This window comes from Candoia aspera, chromosome 2 (assembly GCF_035149785.1).
Source record: "Candoia aspera isolate rCanAsp1 chromosome 2, rCanAsp1.hap2, whole genome shotgun sequence".
NCBI classification, from domain to species: Eukaryota; Metazoa; Chordata; class Lepidosauria; order Squamata; family Boidae; genus Candoia; species Candoia aspera.
In genome coordinates, this window is record NC_086154.1 from 182,267,328 (window position 1) to 182,287,181 (window position 19,854).

At 40.1% G+C, this 19,854-nt stretch overlaps 1 long non-coding RNA gene across 1 annotated transcript in view; it reads right to left on the reverse strand.

The window, feature by feature from the left end:
• Positions 1–14,098: 14,098 nt before the first annotated feature.
• The window catches only part of LOC134491319 (uncharacterized), a 40,637-nt gene continuing 34,881 nt past the window's right edge, over positions 14,099–19,854 (reverse strand). The window contains exon 2 of the long non-coding RNA XR_010067309.1: positions 14,099–14,626. This is a non-coding gene — a long non-coding RNA (uncharacterized LOC134491319). The remainder of the gene's footprint in view (positions 14,627–19,854) is intronic.

Consider the following 19,854-nt stretch of genomic DNA (forward strand, 5'->3'; position numbering starts at 1 on the left):
TGGAGATTTCAGAGGGCTATGGGCCCGATCATTTCTGATGTTTAATTGAAGTAATGCCATTAATCTTTGGAATAATATAGCTGGGCTGCAAAAATCCAGGCAAACTCTAGGGGGCCACAATGTCAGCCTCCTGCTGCCATCTAGCGGTCATCCTATGTTCTGCAGCCCCAATCTGGTATGCTGCTTAAAATGCACAGTTTAAATATAAATAGAATTCACAGAGGAAGAAGAACAGAGCAGAAATGGTGGGGAAGATTTAATCCTGGTTCAGAATTATTTGGAAGGCTTTGTGGCTTGTATCAGCTTACTCCAGCCCGGGCTCTGTGAAATTTCTGTTTCTGACTGGCCCTGCTCTGAAAAAAAAACCTTGAAAAGAAGACTTCCCAGTCTGGTGGAAAGGAGTCCTGTGAATGCTGTCATGTTAACCATTTTAAAACCAAAACCCTGCACCTTGTTTATGCGTAGACAGGCATACATGCTTGAAGTAAAATGTGAAAAGAAGCCTAAGGGCTACCAAGCTGGGAAGAGATATGAAGCCAATGGCAGATATACAGGATTGGCACATCTTTCTGCCATGGATCTGCTACTGGAGATTATATGCCTTGTAGAAATATCAACAAGGCTATTTATCATTTTTCAGTGAAATTGGCTGAGATAAGCTCAGACTAAACTACAAAGCAATAAACAACAGAAAATTCGGGCTCATATTTCCAAAACCTTCCAGGGACTTCAAAGGTTACCTAGGTTGTAGTTCAAAGATTAAGTCTGGTAATGAATGCATTATTTCAAGCAATGATGATGGAGTTATTTCAAGAGACACTATCTAAAGTGCCTCTTTGCCACCCAAAAAGAGCATAGGTTCCCTCCAGCTGTAAGATGGATTTCATAAAATATCTCAGATCAGCTAATTTGCTCTTTTCTATCAGGGGGATAGGAAGAGATTCCTTTCATCTTCCTTGCATGTCCATTCAGTGGTGCAACTCAGTAATTATAAACTTGACTTACTGGTTTCATAAGAGTTCCCCTCTTAACATGGTAAGATATATTATTTCATTTACTTCAAAACTATAGGGGAGTCCTGCTCCTTCTGTTGAGTGAGCCCTGGTCTTCCGTTTCAAAGTCCTGCCATAAAGACACTATCATATCTATTGAAAGTTCTTTCAACATCCATGGCACCATGATTACTTCTGTAGGATGAATTCTCCTTGTCATTTCATCTGGTGATTAAGAATATAAGGAAAACCCTACTTAGGTGGCCTGTGGAATTCACCATCCCAGCTATAGATAAGGACATCCAAGTGGGGAATCACTTCCAGCTCCCAGAAGCAAATGCTTTAGGGCCATGGGTTTGTAATTTTTCAGGCACTTGCAGTAGCTTTCCTGTTACTCCTGAATTCCTGATATTGAAACTGTTCCTCCCTCATTGAGAGAAGCTGCACATGTTTCTATCTCAATGGAGAAAATGTCAGTTTCTTGCAATTAAGCCAAGTCTTCTATTTAATAATTTTCCTGGTTACCTGAGATGACCTGGAATTCCTTACTGGTGAGTGACCAGGCTAGCAGAGAAAAGAATGAGATACATTTATATTCTCCTTGCCTGCTAAATTTCTCTGGAGGAAAGAAAGCTTTTTCCTCTATGATTTTCCATGGTTGGTAGACAGTGAATAGGGTGAGCTATTGATTATCTGCCAACTGAATTAAAAGAAATACTTTTTTTACCTTTTAGCTTCCTAAGCTAGCAGCCTGCTGGCTTAAAGAGAGTAGATTTATCTCCTATTTAGCCCCCATGGATCCTTGGCAGGCTAGTAAATTTTTGTTGCAGTCTACAGTAATCATTTTGGTGGTCTTATTTACAAGGCTGGATTAAAGGGCTTGGACTTTGCTATGAAAAGGTGAAATTCCAGATGATTGTGTGACTGCTTCATAAAATAAGTACCAGCCACACAAATGTCTTCTTTCTCTCAAGAGGTCTCCATTCAATGCTTTTAGAATTGCATTGCCTTCAATCATGCTCATTCTTGCCTGCTTTTCAAATGTTTGTGACTTGGTCAGGTTACTTCATCATAAATTCAAGTCTACCTAATTTTCCACCAAATTCAAATGCAGTAACTTTTTACAGTGTATTTGAACAGTAGCATACTACTCTGGACTTTGTATTGGCTTCACAAAACATTGGAAAGATGCAAAAATTGTTAAGAATCTTAGAAAACAGTCAAATGCAGAGAGCCTCATTCACACTATTAACTGCTGGTTTGCTTTGTTTTGCTTAGACTAATATTAAAATAATAATAATAGTAATAATAATAGTAATAATAATAATAATAATAAGCTGTGAATCACAAGCACAAGACAAAAACAGCTTTTTGTATTTTTCTGTCTGGTCTTATGATTGTACCAATATATTTCTGGACTATCTGGGATGTTTATTGGTAAACTAGAAATTAAGAGTTCTGATGCAAAAAGCAAATTCTGTTCCCTTCATATTAACAGTTCCACACACAATGGTCCTGTTCCACCCAAATCTTCTGCTGATGCAGTTTACATTTTTCTGATGATTGCCAGTTTATACTGTCCAAAGTATAATATCAGTGTGATTTTCAGGATCCTAATTGTTCCCTTCCCTTGATTTGATAGGAATTTAATTAGGACAGATGCTCATGACATACTAGTGGTTGCATCTACTCAGTGGGACAAATGTGATGTAGAGGTGAAGGTTTTGGAGTTTGGATGGGGAGACCCAGGTTCAAGTCCATCCTCAGCGATGGAAGGTCAGTGGGGGGACTTTGGGCCAGGCACTCTACCTCTCAGGGCAGTTGCTATGGGGGGAAATAGGAGGAAGAAGCACTGTGTATACCATCTTGAGCTCTTGAATGAAAGAAGGGATAGAAATCCACCAAACTAACTAATTAAAGTCTAATTGCCACACTAATAACTCCTCAGACTATAAGTTCAGACTTAAAAAGAGCCATTTAATGCCTAGACCAGGTAGAGAAACTTTTGAAATTTGAGATATTATTGGTTCTTTTTTTTTCCCTCCCAGATGTACTTGAATGATTCTCAAAGGAGGTAGAAAAGCTGTAGCTCACTAGTAGAATAGGAGAAGGTAGAGCTCTCTCCCTGGCATCTGCAGATAGGTTCTAGGAAATGATTCTCTTCTGAATTCTGGGAGAGCTACCATTATTCAGTGAAAATATTCTACTAGATGCAATGTTTCTCAACCGTGGCAACTTTAAGATGTGTGGACTTCAACTCCCAGAATTCCCCAGCCAGCATGTTGGCTAGGGAATTCTGGGAGTTGAAGTCCAGACACCTTAAAGTTGCTAAGGTTGAGAAATACTGTACTAGAGGGACAGCTGTGTAAATTGACAAAAGGCAGAAGGGCTAATAAATGTGCATTTATCCTAATTACTCTGGTAGATTCATTTACTGGTCTAGTCTGGTCATGCCTCATATTGCTCATATTGCTTCCACCATGGGATCCCAATCCACAAAGGCATAGAAAAGGAGGGTTTTGAATGAGGTAGTGAAAATAGCAAGAGCTACCAAAGGCATGTGTTTATGGAAATCGTTTCTGTACATGGAACAATTGCCAGGATGTTGCAGTAAATAGAATGCCCCATTCTGCTTTTCCCTCTTTTCGTTTGTGTTTTGTTTAGCCCTTCATAGCCGCAGTTGCCCAAAACCAGTGGCATGGTTTCCTGCCATTCTGAGGCAGAAAATTCACAAGACCTGTCATCTTCAAGTATTATTTAGAAAACCAAAGAACTATTTTAATCCTTTTTAAAAACTCCCTTCTAAAATCCAGTGAGTGGGTGGGTGGGGGTGGGAAACAAATTTAAAATCCTGGCCTCACCCACATGTGAAATGCATCTTAGTCCCACTTGGTATCCTTGCTGTACTTACTGTGGCCTTCGTCCTCTCTGGAAAACCTATATGAAGTCCTTGGCTATGTAAAGCTTTCCTACCTCAGCCTTAAAAGGAAAAACAGGGAAATGGTGTTGTTCTACTTCATCAGACATTTAACAGGGTTCTCCAAAAAAAGGATGCCTGTTCAAATGTGCCATACCTGAAGTAAGGGAAGAACACAGATGGCCAGCTGAAACTTGTACAATCTAGTTCAATTACAAAAGAAATAGGGTGATAAAACTGTAATTCAATACTGTGGGTGGGGATCCCATGTTTTAAAATAAATATTAAGAAATAAAAACTATATGCACATTAAAAAAACTCTAATGCCATTGGAAAAGATTATATCATGGCCATTCTTCTGACATGCTATTTTTTTTTTACGAACAGGCTTTTTTTTTAAATTGGAAAAATAACGTACCTCACCATTTCCCACATTACTTATGAATGTTTGTATCCCACTTCTAAGAACAATTTTTCCCAAAGTTGTGTACAGAAGTAAAAAAAACAATAATAATGTAAATTATTAACACCACAGGTAATCAAATATAACAGGTAACTTAAATCACTTGAGAATTTTTCAGGTGATGCTTGATAAAATAATGCTACCATACTTGGGTTACAAAACTCTGGGCATCCATTAGATGGTACCAAAGCAAAACAGATAGTTCTAACATTTTGCTGATATCTAGTAGCCCCCCAGATTGTTGTAGCCCAGATTATGGGCATGATGGAGATAATCAGAAAAAGCATGATGGAGATTACTGGGAAGGGCACTGGGAGTTGTAGACAATTGCTAAAACAATTTCCTTTTAATTAATGCCTGCCATGTGTAGTCTGAAATGGTATAATCTTGAAGCACATTCATCTGTTTCAGTATTTCTCAACCTTAGCAAATTTAAGACATGTGGACTTCAACTCCCAGAATTCCCCAGCCTACTTGCTGGCTAGGGAATTCTGGGAGTTGAAGTACATACATCTTAACATTGCCAAGGTTGAGAAACACAAGTCTGTCTGAACCAACTGGACACAATACTTCATGTCGTAAGTTGTCATGGTGTACAGCTTAAAAAGTATTTTACTACAGTATGAAAATAATTTCCCTATGCCAGCCTCCCCATAATTCAGTGGCAAACCTTTGTTGAAGCACTGGTTTGCTTATAATACATAGCTTTGCATCTTTAGGTATGCATGCATGCGTATTAGTAAAAGGAAGAGATCAAGAGGTGCATAATTAGATGCCAATTTTCACTGAACTTTTGAAGATAATGTTCAATTAAAGATACCTGATGCCCATGCAATTCTGAAGCATTCTAGAACTCATACAACTGGCCAATCCCCACCCTCAGAATAAGGAATGCACTTCAAAGGAGGCGTGGCAAGGGAGGGAGGAGCTTCGTATGGAAGGACCCGCTGCTGTGGACTCAGTGGAACATTTTAAGCAACAGTCTGGCTAAATAAATTCTGGTTTTGCTGACAGTAAGAAGGGTTGTTTTAAGTTTTAAAAAAAAATCAGCAGGGTCATAATGTACTGAAGCATCTCAAATGCCAGGTGTATGAAATGAACTTTTTTCTGATTATTGTCTAAGGGGGAAAATATTTGGACAAAAACTAGCCAAGGAGTAAACAAACATTCAGCATAATATATGTTAATATGATACCAAATTAATCATAGGAAGGAAGGAATATAAAACACATCTTTTCTTACAGTGTGAAGAAAATGTGATCATGGAGACATTGATTGATACATGTTATTATGAGGGATTCTCTCTCTCTCTCTCTCTCTCCTTTCACTAATTACTTTATTTCAGTGTAAAAAGTCTTTTCCTGAATTCCTCCAGGAAAGGATTCTAACTACTAACATTTCTGCCATTCATATTATTCCTTTTTTAAATCCAGTCTTTGCCAATTAAAAAAAAAACAGCCATGCTATAATCTGAAATCTTTCTCCCATCTTCCCCTTCAACCACTGACATTTTGCTTTTCACTAAAAACTGTTTTAATTGTACCATTGTTTGGCTAAAGCCCTTTTGTCTGTGTCCTTCAAAACCGTTGGTTATTTAAATGGCAAAAACAAAAAAAAAGCTGAAAAGCACATTGTTGTTATTGATTTGTATGTTTGAATTGTCTTACCAGAAAACAAGGCTATGAATTTCATCAGTTGAGATGCAAAAATTAAAAAAAAACTTTCCTACAAAAATAAAGATTAATAAAAATGAAATCATTTTTCCTATGTGTCAGCGTGCCATTTTTTGAGAAGCAGTTTGTGTAGTTGCTTCCTTACAGCCTACCCCAATCTGGGTGATCTCCACGTTTCAGGGAAATTCCATTCCCAGAATTCCCTACAGCAGGGTTTCTCAACCAGGGTTCCGTGGACCTCTAGGGTTCTGAGAGAGATTCCTAGCGGTTCCCTGGGAGATCATGGTTTATTTTAAAAATTATTTCAGATTCGGGCAACTTCACATTAAAGAGGTAAGTTTTGTTTTTTGAGAACACTGTTAATGGATATATACAGGCCTGCACATGAAACAATGTAATAATTTTGTAACTTTGGGCCTATATTTCAGCCTGAATGTGCAGGGGTTCCTCCAGGGTCAAAAGGCTGAGAAAGGCTGCCCTACAGCAAGGCTACTGCTGAGAATTCTGGGAATGCCTCCAGAGAGCTCTCATTACGGGGAAGAGTCTTTATCAGAATCCCGTAGGAGAGATCCTAAGCACAGGAGTCAAATCAGTTGATACAAACTTATAGCTGTCATTTTCCTGTCTTATAAGGAAGGTCAGAACTTTTTATAAATGTTTATAAAGTGAATGCCTGACTGAAGCCACAAAGTGGCACGTCAGGAATGGTTTGAGAACTTCATCCCAGATTTGAACCCTTCTGGGTAGAAAAAGAGGACCAGTCTTAATCTGAGCCGGTCCTGTGTTTGCTGTTTGTCAGCTAAGAAAGCCATTTCTTAATCTGTTCCCAGAGGCCTTCCTAAGGTTTCAAGGGGTCTTACGTAGGCCGTCTTTGCTTCTTCCCTGCACTTTGTCAACCGTTTCTCTCAACCTGGTCAATATTTACAGCTTCCCTTTTCCATTTTCATGCTGGTCTGAAGGCAATTCAGCTTACCGGTACCAAAGAATTCTGCCTCAAAACCACCATGCTGACCTTTTTTTTTTTTTTTTTTTACAAAAGAAAAGAAATACTCTTGAAAATATTCATACACATACCACATATCAGAAATAGGAAAATAATCAGAGACATGTAGAACTACACACATCCCTCCCTCCAGGGGTATCTCTAGGGAAGGTCAAAAATGTCAAGATGGTGCTCGCAACTGCATGGTGAAAGCCTTTTGCCACACATGTAAAAAGGCTGGGGCTTTGTGCCTTTTCAAGCACCACCTTGACTTTTTGGAGCTTACCTGCAGATGTCCCTGCCTTCAGCTCTCTCTTTCTCTGTCTCTTTCCTCCTGTCCTTCCCATTCATTTTTCTTTCTTTGCTGTGATATAAATCCCATTGGTGGATCAGACTCTTTCCATCTTGTTTTCCTTGAAAACTTTTAATATGTGTTGCTTGTGATCAAAAGGACGGGGCATTCAATGTATCTATCTTTGCATTCTTCCTTTGTTCTAGCTTGTGTGGGAACATTAGCGCATTCAGATGCTGCCCCCGAGAGTGAGGCCTGTGTTTCGTTGTTCTAACAAACAAACACCGTGTTAACAATGCCTGCCTTCCTGTTAAAGCAAAGCAATTGTGGAGTTTGTCTCTGGAAATTCATCTCACCCTTCGCTGATCCAGAAAGCAATCAGCCGAGCAGCAGCTTCGGATTCTAAAGCCAGAAGCCTAATGCATTATTTAGATTTCCAATTAAACATCTGCATGGTAAATAGTGACAAGGTTGGCCTCCCCCCTCGGTGCTTTTGTTATTTTTACCATGCAGCATGCATTATTAATGCAATCTTTCTGTCCCACTTGATGGTAGCCAAGCTGCTGTACCCTGTTCTACAAAGCAGTTCTCTAGCAGCCTGAAGGGGGTTTTTGTCTCCAAGTTAAGTCAAAGGGCCTGACACTCAAATTTGCAGATAGGCATGCAGCTGAATGAGTGTTACACAGCTCAACAGATCTCAGGCTAGAGCGTTTGGGAAATCTGTTGGGTTGGGGTGTTTTGTTTTGTTGCTTTCTGTGAACAATCATGACACAGTTTGGGATGTGACTTCCCCCACCGCTCTAGTTAACTGAATAGGAATCGTTGATACACACGATGTACCTGCTGGAGTTGGTTCAGAGTATAAGGGCTGTCCCTTCTACAAGGCAAAGTAAGATGACTGCCTCAGGAGCAGATATTTGGTGTCTTGAAATAACCAGCAAATTCTTACTAATTTATCTAATGATTCGCTATGTTTATTAGGGTTGTAAGATTGATTGATTGATTGATTGATTTGAACTGAGACCAATGGACTCTGGGCATCCCAGACTGAAATAATCTTACAGACAAAACAAAAGTTCTTTAACAGACAGGCTTCAGAATGTGCAAAAGGGCCTATGAGACCGTTCAATGCAACATGCCTTTTTCCAAGCTCCTGTTGCTGCTTCAGAAGCTGTTCCTGGCTTTCTCCACATGCAAGCACACACCCAGCCATTTTGTTTCACCTTTTTCTCAGGGGGGGGGGTAGTGTTGTACAGAGAAAAAGTTGGGGCTGCTTTAACAAATTGAAAATAGATGTTTTGTATGCATTCCTGCCATTCAGAAGCACTATTCTGAGGCCCTTGCAAAAGCCATCATGTTTATGCCTTTGGAGGGAAAAGTAACTTGTGGAGTGATTTACTTCAGGTAGCAAAAATGTTTGGCTGCTCTTGGATAGAAAAGCTGTCAGTTTTTCTTCTGTCTCATGTCGTACATCCTTTGGGTTGAATTTGCCTTAGATAGTCCCTGTTTCCTCCTATGTGAAGAGCAGCATTTCTCAGCTTTGGCAACTTTAAGATGTGTGGACTTCAGCTCCCAGAATCGAATGCTGGCTGGGGAATTCTCTTCATTGAAAGAAATTTTAAGAGCAACTTCTCTTTCATCAAATAAGAATGGTAGGGGGAAAATGGAAGAGAATTCTTCTCCGTGGCACTACTTATAACCATAAACAGATGGTTATGGCAGTGTTATTTCCTCACATCATGTTATAAAAGATTATCTTTTCCCTCCTCTCTAGTTTCCTCTTTCAACAGTGCAATCCTGTATGTTTATGTGCATGTGTGTGTATGTGTGTGTGTGTGTATATATATATATAGAGAGAGAGAGAGTCAAAAATAAGTCCTACTGAGAGCAATGAATCTTCTACCCTGGGAATTGCAATGTTTTGCCCCCATTTACATGTGAACTGTCTTTATTTATATCCTGTCCATCTCACTGAAGGGTAGTAAGAGATTTTGGAGAGGATTTAAAATGTGCATTTCTCCTGCCTCAATTTAAAGATGGCTTCCGTTGTATTCTGCCTAACATTAATTTAATTAAATTTAAATTTATTTTTTTAAAAACATTGTTTTTCTTTTTAAACCTACCACTACTACAATGATCTCAGCATTTGCCCATGCAAAGCAAACTGTGGCAAACAACTTAGAATTTCAACTAGCCATTTTAGATCCCTCATACCTCCTAGGTGAGTGGGAAGCCTACCCCAGTGCAGAAACAATTCCTTGCAACACTGGGGCCATTTTTGTGATCATTTTCTAGCGTCTTGGTCAGGGATGGGCAACCTGAAGCTTCGGGGCTGCATGTAGCCCCGAAGTCTCCTTGCTGCAGCCCATGAAGCCACTTCTGATTCTACCTGCTGAAAACAGTTTCCTTCCACTTAGAGATAGGAAAGAAATGAAAACTGTGGTGTAAGCTTATTTTTGTTGTAAAAACCAAGGAAGCTCTCCCACCCAAACCCAGTTCCACCTACATTGTTCTAACCCCCATCAGATGCCCAGTTTTAAGCCTGGTCCTTGGCAACCAATCTGAACTGAATGTGGGGTGAAGCTTCAATCACATAGTTGCAACTGCCATGTTGGCTTTCTTTAACTCCCCTGTGGACATGTCTGGATGAACTTCCAGGTACCATGCATGGAAGAACCCCACCAAACATAAGCTTCAGCTTTTGAGCATACAAACTCAGTCTGTTAAGATGGGATCAATAAAACTCTTCCAGTATTTTGATCTTCCCCACATTCTGTGGTTTTCTGGGTACTTAAGTTCAATGTGTGGGGAAAAAATGAAGAAAAAAGTTACATTGACAGAGGCTGCAAGGAAAAGAAGGTGGGGCAGGGAAAATCTGCCATTTGGCTTCTTGATGTCTTAAAAAAAAATCTGCATTTGCCCATAGAACTCCCTTGCAGATCTAGGCATTCAGCCTGTCCAATCAGGGCAGGAGGGTGGGGCCAGCATCCAAGGGTCATAGGAAGCAGGCCCAGTATTTGCATAATAACAGAGCCTGCATATAATCAACAACTGGTACAACTGTGCCTTCTCTTTAACAGCAGTTTCACCACAGCAATTTGTCTGTTCCTCCCACTGCTCCTCCACATTGCCATCTTGCAATTCTTCCACTTGTCCTTCCTGTACTTATCAGACTGATCCATTATTTCAAAGAAGCTTTTAAACTTCAGCTGTGCTGATTTTTTTTTTCAGCGTTCTGAACACTCGTGTTCAAGTTGATGGAAAAGAAATTGGTTGTAGATTGTTTTCCCAACAGAGAAGAAAATGAAGAGGAAATTCTCATAGGGTTCTTGCACTTTCTTTCCTGATTAGGCAGCAGAGAGGTGTGTGTGTGTGAGCATCCCGTCTTTCATTACATAACCACCTCTCCAGCAAGCAGAAGGCTTACCGTTTTCCATTGCTCCTGTAGAAAAACTCAGGAGAAGAATTTTTGAGAGAATTCCTACCATGAACCTTTTTCAGCTCAAGAAATTTGGCATCTGGGAATTCCAGATTGATCAGGAGACTTAAATATGATGGAAAACATCTAGAACATCAGCATTTGACACCATCTTTTCCCCAAAGTATTTTAAAAAATGCTAGAACACCTAAAGATTATGTTTTTTTTATAGGAGAAGATAACTTTCAGGAAATTACCAGGCAGATTTTGGCAAAGTTTCCTTAATAACTCTATCCTGAGAACTTGCAAATCTCACGACAGGCTGAATTTACATGACACACTGAACCACATACTAGCCAACCACATTTTAGCCCAGTGTGTTGCATAAATCCAGAAAATTGGGTTAATTGAGTATATCCTGGTTAAGTGAACCATGAATGTGTATGGCATTTAAACCCAGCCATGCTGTCATCACAACCTTTGATGGGAATTCAGAAGATAATAGGAGAAGGGGTGGAGAGATTAAAGATAGTTAGGGGTGTCCCTGGGTGAGGGCACTATCAAAAGAGTCAAGGTGGTGAGGCTGCATGATCAAAGCTCCTTTTATGCATGCATCACACATGCCATCTTTACTTTTTCTGACCCTTCCTTCCCAACCCCCAATCCCCAGGACCTCCTAGAAAGTAAACCATGATTTTCTGAATGTCGAAGGAGCAAGATGTTTGTAATACTTCAACTACACTTTAGCTTTATCTAGAACAATCACTTCTTTTTAATTTATTAGATAATCTTGATAGAATAAGCCTTGTTCCAGTGCAGAGCTTGGTCAGGGATCAAGGGCAGCACAATGAAGAGGAGAGGAAGAGGAAGAAAGCTTGTTATTTTAAAGTTTCCCTCTGTAATTCATTGGGGCATGAATTTATAATGGGAAAACTCTATGGTAACAAAGAATATGTTTTCGGAGATGTATAATGCATGCTTTTTAATTAGTTTGGCTGCTCTAATTGATTAACATTTTGCCTCTGCAAGGCTGTTAGCAAAAAAATCAGCAATGCTCCATTTCACAGTGGGGAGTCCCTATAAAGAAGTGTCTTGCTCTCCTAATGCCATTGCACAATCTTATATGCATTGTAACATTTGCACTGATGTGACAATCCTCTGGTTTCCTGTTACAACTTTACAGGGAGCAGCATCAAATGTTCTGATAGCAGAAATACTGGTTAACAAGTCAGAAGACCCCGCAAATGCTTGGCAAACAATAGACGCATTCTACAAATGGTTTATTATGAAGGATGTCTTTATATGAAGTATAAGCAAATGCAATCATCTCATCTCTGTCTCCTGGTGTCGTTTGCCTTCATTTCCATCCCTTCTCTCTGTTTTTCTCTAATTCCTGTTTTGGACTGTAAGCCCCTTGGGCTAGAAAACATTCAGATCTGTTCTTTTCAAAGTGTCATGTTCATCAGTGTGCTTGTGGCATTCCTGTAGCTGCCATGTCTTCCTGCTGACTTGTCACACATCCAGACTTCCATGTGGTAATGGGTTTGGGGCCAGTTTGCACTGAGAACAAGAAGCTGAGAGTAGATGTTACTTTTGGTTCCTAAGGGAAAATCTCATCGGAAATCTAGGAGAAAAACGGGTTTGGAAAATGGTTGCCAAGTAAAATGAAGTAGACAGCAATAACTCTAGTCCCCTGTCTTCCTCTTTCATTTCATTACACAGTAGTTCTGTTCCCACAATACACTTAACCCAGTCAGCCACTAACTCTGTCAAATCTCCTTACCAATGGTTCTGGAAGCACATACTCACATTAAATATGTTTTTTTAAAAATAATTTGGGAAACACAAAGTCTCTACTCACTTTCTCCAGGAAGTGCCCATTATCCTATTAGCCTTTGCACCAGGAGAGCATTGGAAAGGCTTCATGATGTCACTAGCTCCTTCCCTATTGGTGAAGTAGGCAGCAGTAGCCATCGCTTGGATAACCAGCCAACCTCTATTCAAGGCAATGTAGTATAGTGGTGAAAATGTTGCAGGACTGGTGACACTGGTTTTAGTCTGTCCTCAGCCATAAAAAGCTCACTGGGTAACTTATGGCCAGCCATTTTTGCTCAGTCCAATGCAATGTGTCCTGTTGCCCCTATCAAGTGTATGAACAGGAGGCGGAGAGGGTTCAGGAATAGTGATCTCCAACTTGTCTCACCTGGTTTTGGCTATGTGAATCCTCTAACAAATACCATTTACATTATGGGCTTGGATTTCACCCCCAAACATTTATTTGGAAGACCTTTGATAGTCAAGTATTGTAATAGACCAAGAACTCACATATTAAACTGGAACGGAGCACTGAATTTATAGTAATGTAGATGTCTATGACATTTTGGATTTGTTCACTACCGTGGTATGAGATCTGTGAAAGTCCATATACCAAAAGATGACATTACAGTGCAAACAATTATCCAACTTGCAGGATAACTCTTTACAATTATGTGAAACTGGAGCAGCCACTTACCATATGTTCCTTTATAACACAAAACTGTGACCTTGAGAGTAGCAGCTTAATATCTTACATTTGGCACATCTATTAGATGTTGTTATGTTGGACTGTTTCATCTTTGCCTGGAAGAAACATTCACTGTTGCATTAATGGTGATCTTTAAATTAGGCTTCAGGGTTGCAAGATGTACAGGATCAAATCTAGGCCTAGGTCTGTCATAATTCTAAGGGACAGCAGCAGCAACATCTTATTGATTCTTATGACCTTTCTATCTGTTCCCTTCCACTGGAGGACAATCAGTGCTTACTATGCATCATATTTTTTTTATTTATTTATTAGATTTTTATCACCACCCATCTCCCCCTCCCAACAGGAGGGACTCTGGGCAGTTCCTATATCCTAGTCTTCCCATGTTAACCTGCTTTCTCAAGTGTGGGGTTGAAGCAAGATTTAACTTCCACTGAGGTGAACTCTGAAGATGGGAGTATGTTGTTTTGCTCCTGCGGCACAACAGTCTTTGGCCAGCCCTGGCCAGCTACCTTGCCTAACATCATCAAGATTCTGGTGGCAGTTGAATCTACAATATAAGCAGAGTGCCAGATCAAGATGCTTGCTTCAACTGAAACAGCCTTACTTTTTCACTCTGGTTCCGTGAAAGCTCTTAAAGGACTTTTATTGTTAGCCGCATACAACCTCTGCTCAGGAGAACCAATTGGATCGATCAAGTACTGATGTGCTGACTGAAGTCATAATAAAAAGCTGTCTAAGTGGGGATTTGTGAGTTCTTGATCAAGGTCCCTTTCATGTCTGTTCACACTCATAGCACCCATGGCCTTCCCTCCTTTTCCCTCAACACAACAGATATCAAGTATGCAAGACAATTTTATTAAATGTACTCATGCTCCCCATGGTGCTTCTGACAAATGCAGCAGCCTGTGTGTGTGTGTGTGTGTGATTGTTCATGCTGGGTGCTCATTAATTAATAAGGAGGCTGTGCTGTACACAGGCTCTGAATTTTAATGCCTCTTTCAAATATATGGAGCGCACAGTTTGAAATGCAGCAATGGAGAGACACAACATTGGACAATAAAAATGCAAATTGCTGCAGGGAAGGATCAAGCCAAGTGAAGGAATGGATGGAATCTGTAACAACTGTTTTGGAAGCTAGGTACAGGCTGAAAGTAGAAAATCAACAAGAGGTTTATATCCAGAGGGCAGGGAGGAAAATGCAATCATGTTCATATAGAATGAAGGTGAAGTTCTCCTATCTCAATGGGATAAAAGGTCAAAGTCTGTCCTGCCTCAGAAGGAATCTCCAGGGCTTATGGGATGTTCCATGTTGGGCTGATTCATTCTGATGGGGGTGTATTTGAAGTATACCACTTCATGCAGCTGGTAAATAAGAAAAAAGAGAAAGGGAGATAAGAGAAAAGAAAAGAAATATTTTTTTTAAAAAAAGTCTACAGACACAAATTTACACATTGCAATGTGTAAATATATTTACACAACACAAAGTCAGGGATGAGTAAAATGAGCTTCAGGATACCCTAAGTAGTTTGCAGGTGGAGTAAAAAAAAGTCAAGATGGCAACCACAACCATGTGATCAAAGCCCCACCCCTTTTAACGTGTTGCAGCTGCCATTTTGACTTTTTTTTACCCACCTCCCACCATGGACAGTCCTGCCTAGGCCTCTTTGCAGACAAGAGCTCGCTCTGATTCCATAGCTGAAAACTGGCAGCATATTTTTCAAAACATAAAATGACTGTAGCAAAAGCATTAACATAGGGTTGGCTTTTTTTTTTCAAAAGAGTTTGAAACACCCTGAAAATGTCAGCCCTGCCCACCTACTTAACACCTACATTTACTTTTATCCTGTGACCCCTAAAAAATTCAGTGCACCTGCTGGCCTCTCTGTGGTAAATCATTACATGGAAAAAGCCCAGATTTATTGAGGACCCTTCCATAGAGGCTCCATTCCACCCCAAATTAGTTCTGTATCTATGTGATTTCTCACACTTTTTTTTTTTGGTGGTAGCCAGATGAACTGATACATTTCTGGTACAGCCAGAATCAATCAATCGATCAATCAGTCAATCAATATCAATCTCTCTGTCTCTCTCACACACACAGATATGGCACTTCCATCTGCAGCACTGAAACTCTGCCGACGTAGTGGGTAGGCAAGAAGTTTTCCCTGTCATGGAAATTTTGTCTGCTGGCACTTTTACTCTCCTCACCTCCCCATGTTCCCAACTCCTGGGGAAACTGCCTGGTTGCAAAAATGCCCACATTCACCCACCCAGCTTGCAAAAGGAGGAGAGGGGCAGCCTTATCGCTGATTTAGCTGCAATTAAACGTTTAGTTTGTTAGGCGGATAAAGCCATCGTTCATTGCAGCATTCAGGGCCAATAAATTGAAATTTGTTGAGGCATGCATGACTTAGGGCCAGCCAGAATTTGGAAAGGGATATGAAAGAAATTGTCCATGGATTTTGCAGAAACAAATTGGTATAATTCATAACAATAAGCACTGTTACAGCATGACAAACAGCAATGAACACAGTCTTCTCACAGCAAATAACCTTTATTTAAGAAAGATACTTAAATAAATGAAAAGCAGAAGTTGTGCATAAAAAAGTGTGTATGCAAGGTGCTTATGTTATTGAGGCAAATATAACCTACCAGGAAGGCCAGGAAGCTGGAGAGGGTCCAAAGAATGATTTTATTAGTTCAAAGAGAGCAGATTACAATGAGCCACTGGTCTCTTGCACCCAGAAATGTCAAAAGCAAGAGCCACAAGGTCACACGGATCTTGTACAACAAACTGACAAAATACAGCTTGAATATGTGCCCACTCTAGCAGCAGATCCCAAATAAAGAAGCATTTCTTTATATCTGATAAGAAAACTAGATAACCACATACACAGGATATTCTTCATGGAGTGAAAATATTACAGACCCATATAATATGTGTGCATCCAATTGCAAAGAAATGCAATAGCAGCTTCAATACTCAACGTAGCCAAAGCTCTGTTATTTCCAGAAGCTGACCATGCATTTGCAGCTGGAAGAGATAAGGAGAAATGGCAGTATACATCTTTGAGTCCTGCCTCCTGTCAAGGCGTGAACTCTGTGACTAATGAGTCACTAACAAGCACAGATTGGCCCAAGCATGAAAATTCCCTTCTTAAGGATGTTACTTGAGAGGCACAGAGAAGGACATCTGTGAACATGAAGGAACTTAAAGCAAGAGTACCGTATTTTGTACTTAAATCAGTCAACATACAAATGGATTTGACCCAAGTTCTTATTTCAACTCACCACAGTGGTACAAAGAATATGTTTGTAAGTGATTGAAAATGTGTATCTTAAAAACTGGAAGAAAAGGACTCTGGAGGTTTAGTATCAAAATAACTGGGGGAATAAACCACATATACTGGGAAAGTTTCATACAAAAGCTCCACATTTCAGGGAAAAAACAAGCGGAGGTGGATCGTTATTTCTGAGTTGATCTTTTTTTGTTTGTTTGTTTTTATTCCCTAGAAAAGCTTGCTAGGGTACTATCTCCTAATAAGGGCTAATAAGGTGGAAGGAAAGAGAAGAAGAAAATGACCAGTAGCAAGGTGGAGGGACATAGTTTCAGTGGTGATGAGTGCATGATGGGAGACCTAAAAGACCAGGTTAGGGATAGATCGTCATGGAGAAAATTATCTATGTGGTGTTAGATGACTTGATGGCACATGATCAGTCAGTCAAAGATACAAACAGTGGAAAGGATTTAATGTGCTTGTCACCTTTCCAGCCTGGGGTGGGGTGGAGGTTCAGAAATTGCCAACCCAAGAAATTCCATTTACTCTTGACAGGGGTCAAGGATCAAGGTCTGGAGCTGAGGCATCCCAGATATCGTCAAAATGACAAAAGATGCGTTGTGACATCATAATCTCCACCCCTTACTTGCATACAATGTTACACAGCACATTTTCATCAAAGTGATCAAGGGGCAGTACACACTCTGTGTACCTGATAGGGTCTCATGCATTATCAAGTGCCCCATGACCAACACTAACTGGGCATTTAGCCCAACATCAACAAGCAGTCCCATTTATATTCTCAATTATTAGTGTCTTTAGGCTAATTATTGCCATGTTTAAATCTGTGTTCTTGAATAGTTTTTCCCCCTTTTTATTTTTTGGGTGAAAATTGTTTATGATACAAAGTGTACCACTACTACTCATAAGCAATCCTAATGAGAAGAAACGAAAACAATTTACTCAGGCAAAATTGTGTATTTTGCTTAGCAAAGTACTACAGTGGTTTCATCAGGAGGGGAAAGTAAAATCCCTTAAATGCAAACAATTGGGCTAATCACCCACTGATTATCTGGATGCCAAATCACTAGCCTTAATTCTTGCATTGTGAATATAAGAAACTGGATGCTGCGGAGGCTTTTTCATTTATTTAGCTAATCCAATTTAACAGCGGTCAAGGCACAACTGCCAGATTTATAGCACCATGCAGTAAGTGTCCTTGGGCCAAATTCAGGAGTTTATTTATTTATTTATTTATTTATTTATTTGTACCATTTTTAACCCACATAGTCATTGTGGAAAGCAGTCCTAAAGCAGGAATTATACAATTGATCAGAAGAGAGACATCTAGGTGACTCAGGTAGATTTGGAGCAACAATGCCCCTGTGGAAGACAGGAGCTCCAGGATTCTCCAAGAGATCAACCACCTGAGGAGAAAAGAGGACCCATCCTTCCTTTACCATTGCTCCCTCCTGCTCACCCCTTTCCTGCCCAACCATTAATCCTCCATCCACCCACCCCATCATATGCTAAGAGAATCCTCAGAATAACTCAACAGAAGGTGGCCATGGCAATCGAGACTCCAGATGCCACAGCTACCTCAGGATGATTACTACTGAAACATCCCAGAAGACACTTAACCCGGACTATCCCAACTTGGGAGCCCTCCAGGTGTGTGGACTTCAACTCCTAGGATTTATCACCTTGGCCTCAATACTGGATCCGGAGACTAAAACTGGAGCATATGTGGCAATGGAAAAATTGACTATGTGTATATTCACAGCAGAAGTCTAACCAAATTCAAGCAGGAATGGTTCCCTTATATGAAACATATTACACAGCAAGACAAACTAAGACACTTAGTATATGGCTTTTGAAGAAGAAGATAAACGGTCGGTAGGTAGGTAGGTAGGTAGGTAGGTAGGAAGGATAAAAACCCCTAATGGTCCAAATAGATGTCCAAAGTATAGTATAAGAATAAGTAGCAATTAGCAGATGGGGAAAAAGGCGGGGAGAAGGAAGAGAGGGGACTACTAGAATGCTTTTTTCATAATGTTTTTTCTTTATCTTTTGTCTGTTTTGCTTTTTAATAATTTTTTTAAAAATCCTTTTATAACCATTGTATTTTTATTTCATCCCTCGCTCTTGTGCAAAGTTCATTTTAGGGACATATATCCGTATTTTCCTTCCTCTTTGTTTTTGCTTTTTTGTTGTTGTTTTATCTACTTAATTAAAAAATGTTGCAGAAAAAACTCCTAGGATTTCATTATATTTAGACAGTGCCTGACTCCAAAGTGACTCTGGATGGCTTACAATTTAAAACAACAAAATACAAAATACCCTGTTAAATATACAAGATCAGCAGGTACCAAGACAGAGAAGGCACATTTCTGGTTCATGATAAATGACCTTGTTTAATTGCCAACTGTGTCAACTGTTACTGGATGGGAAGAAATCATAGCAGATAGGCAGGCCCCCAAATAACCTGGTCCTACACCATATAGGGATTTATAGGTGATAAGCAACAGCTCAAACTGGAACCAAAAGCACAATGGCAACCAGTGCAGCTCATGAAGCAGTGATATCACAAGGACTTATTGAGGCATGCCCATCATTGCCTGCTTTTCTGCATTCTGGATCAGTTGAAGCTTCTGAGTAGTCTTCAAGGGCAGCCTCACTGCACTAGTCAAGCCACAAGGGCATGAGTGACTAAAGGGCCTTCCAATCTATAAAGAAGCCTAACTGGCACACAAGATGAAGCTCCAGGCACTTCCAGGGCTTTGTGGCATTTCAGGGAACTGGTAAGTGCCATACTAGCCTCCTGCCACCCCCCCTCCCCTCAATAACCAGCAGGGTAACTAGCACCACAGTGGTTGCAGGGGACAAAAAACATGCAACACAGGCATAACACGTAACAGAACAGCCAAAGTGAAGCCACTGGTAACAACCAAAATGTCCAGATGCCATCTTTTTTTTACTATCAAAAATAATTATCAGCAATGGCCTGGCTGGCTAGAAAATTCTGGGAGCTGAAGTCCACTCATCTGGAAGGCGTTCGGGTTGGGAAAAACTGATTTGATTAACAAAAATCTAGTGTCACTTTGAGATCCCCTCACATTGAGTGACCACTTCTGGCAGCACCTTTTGTACCTTACAGGACAGAGAACTAGGAAATGGAGGCATGGGATCATTCAAGGTAAGTCCCCACCTGAGCATTCACAAAGGATCATTAAGATCTCTATTTCTGTTAATGTTTTTTTTTTCAACTCAGCCTGTGCTTAAAAACATTTACATGAGGTTAGAACAATTTAT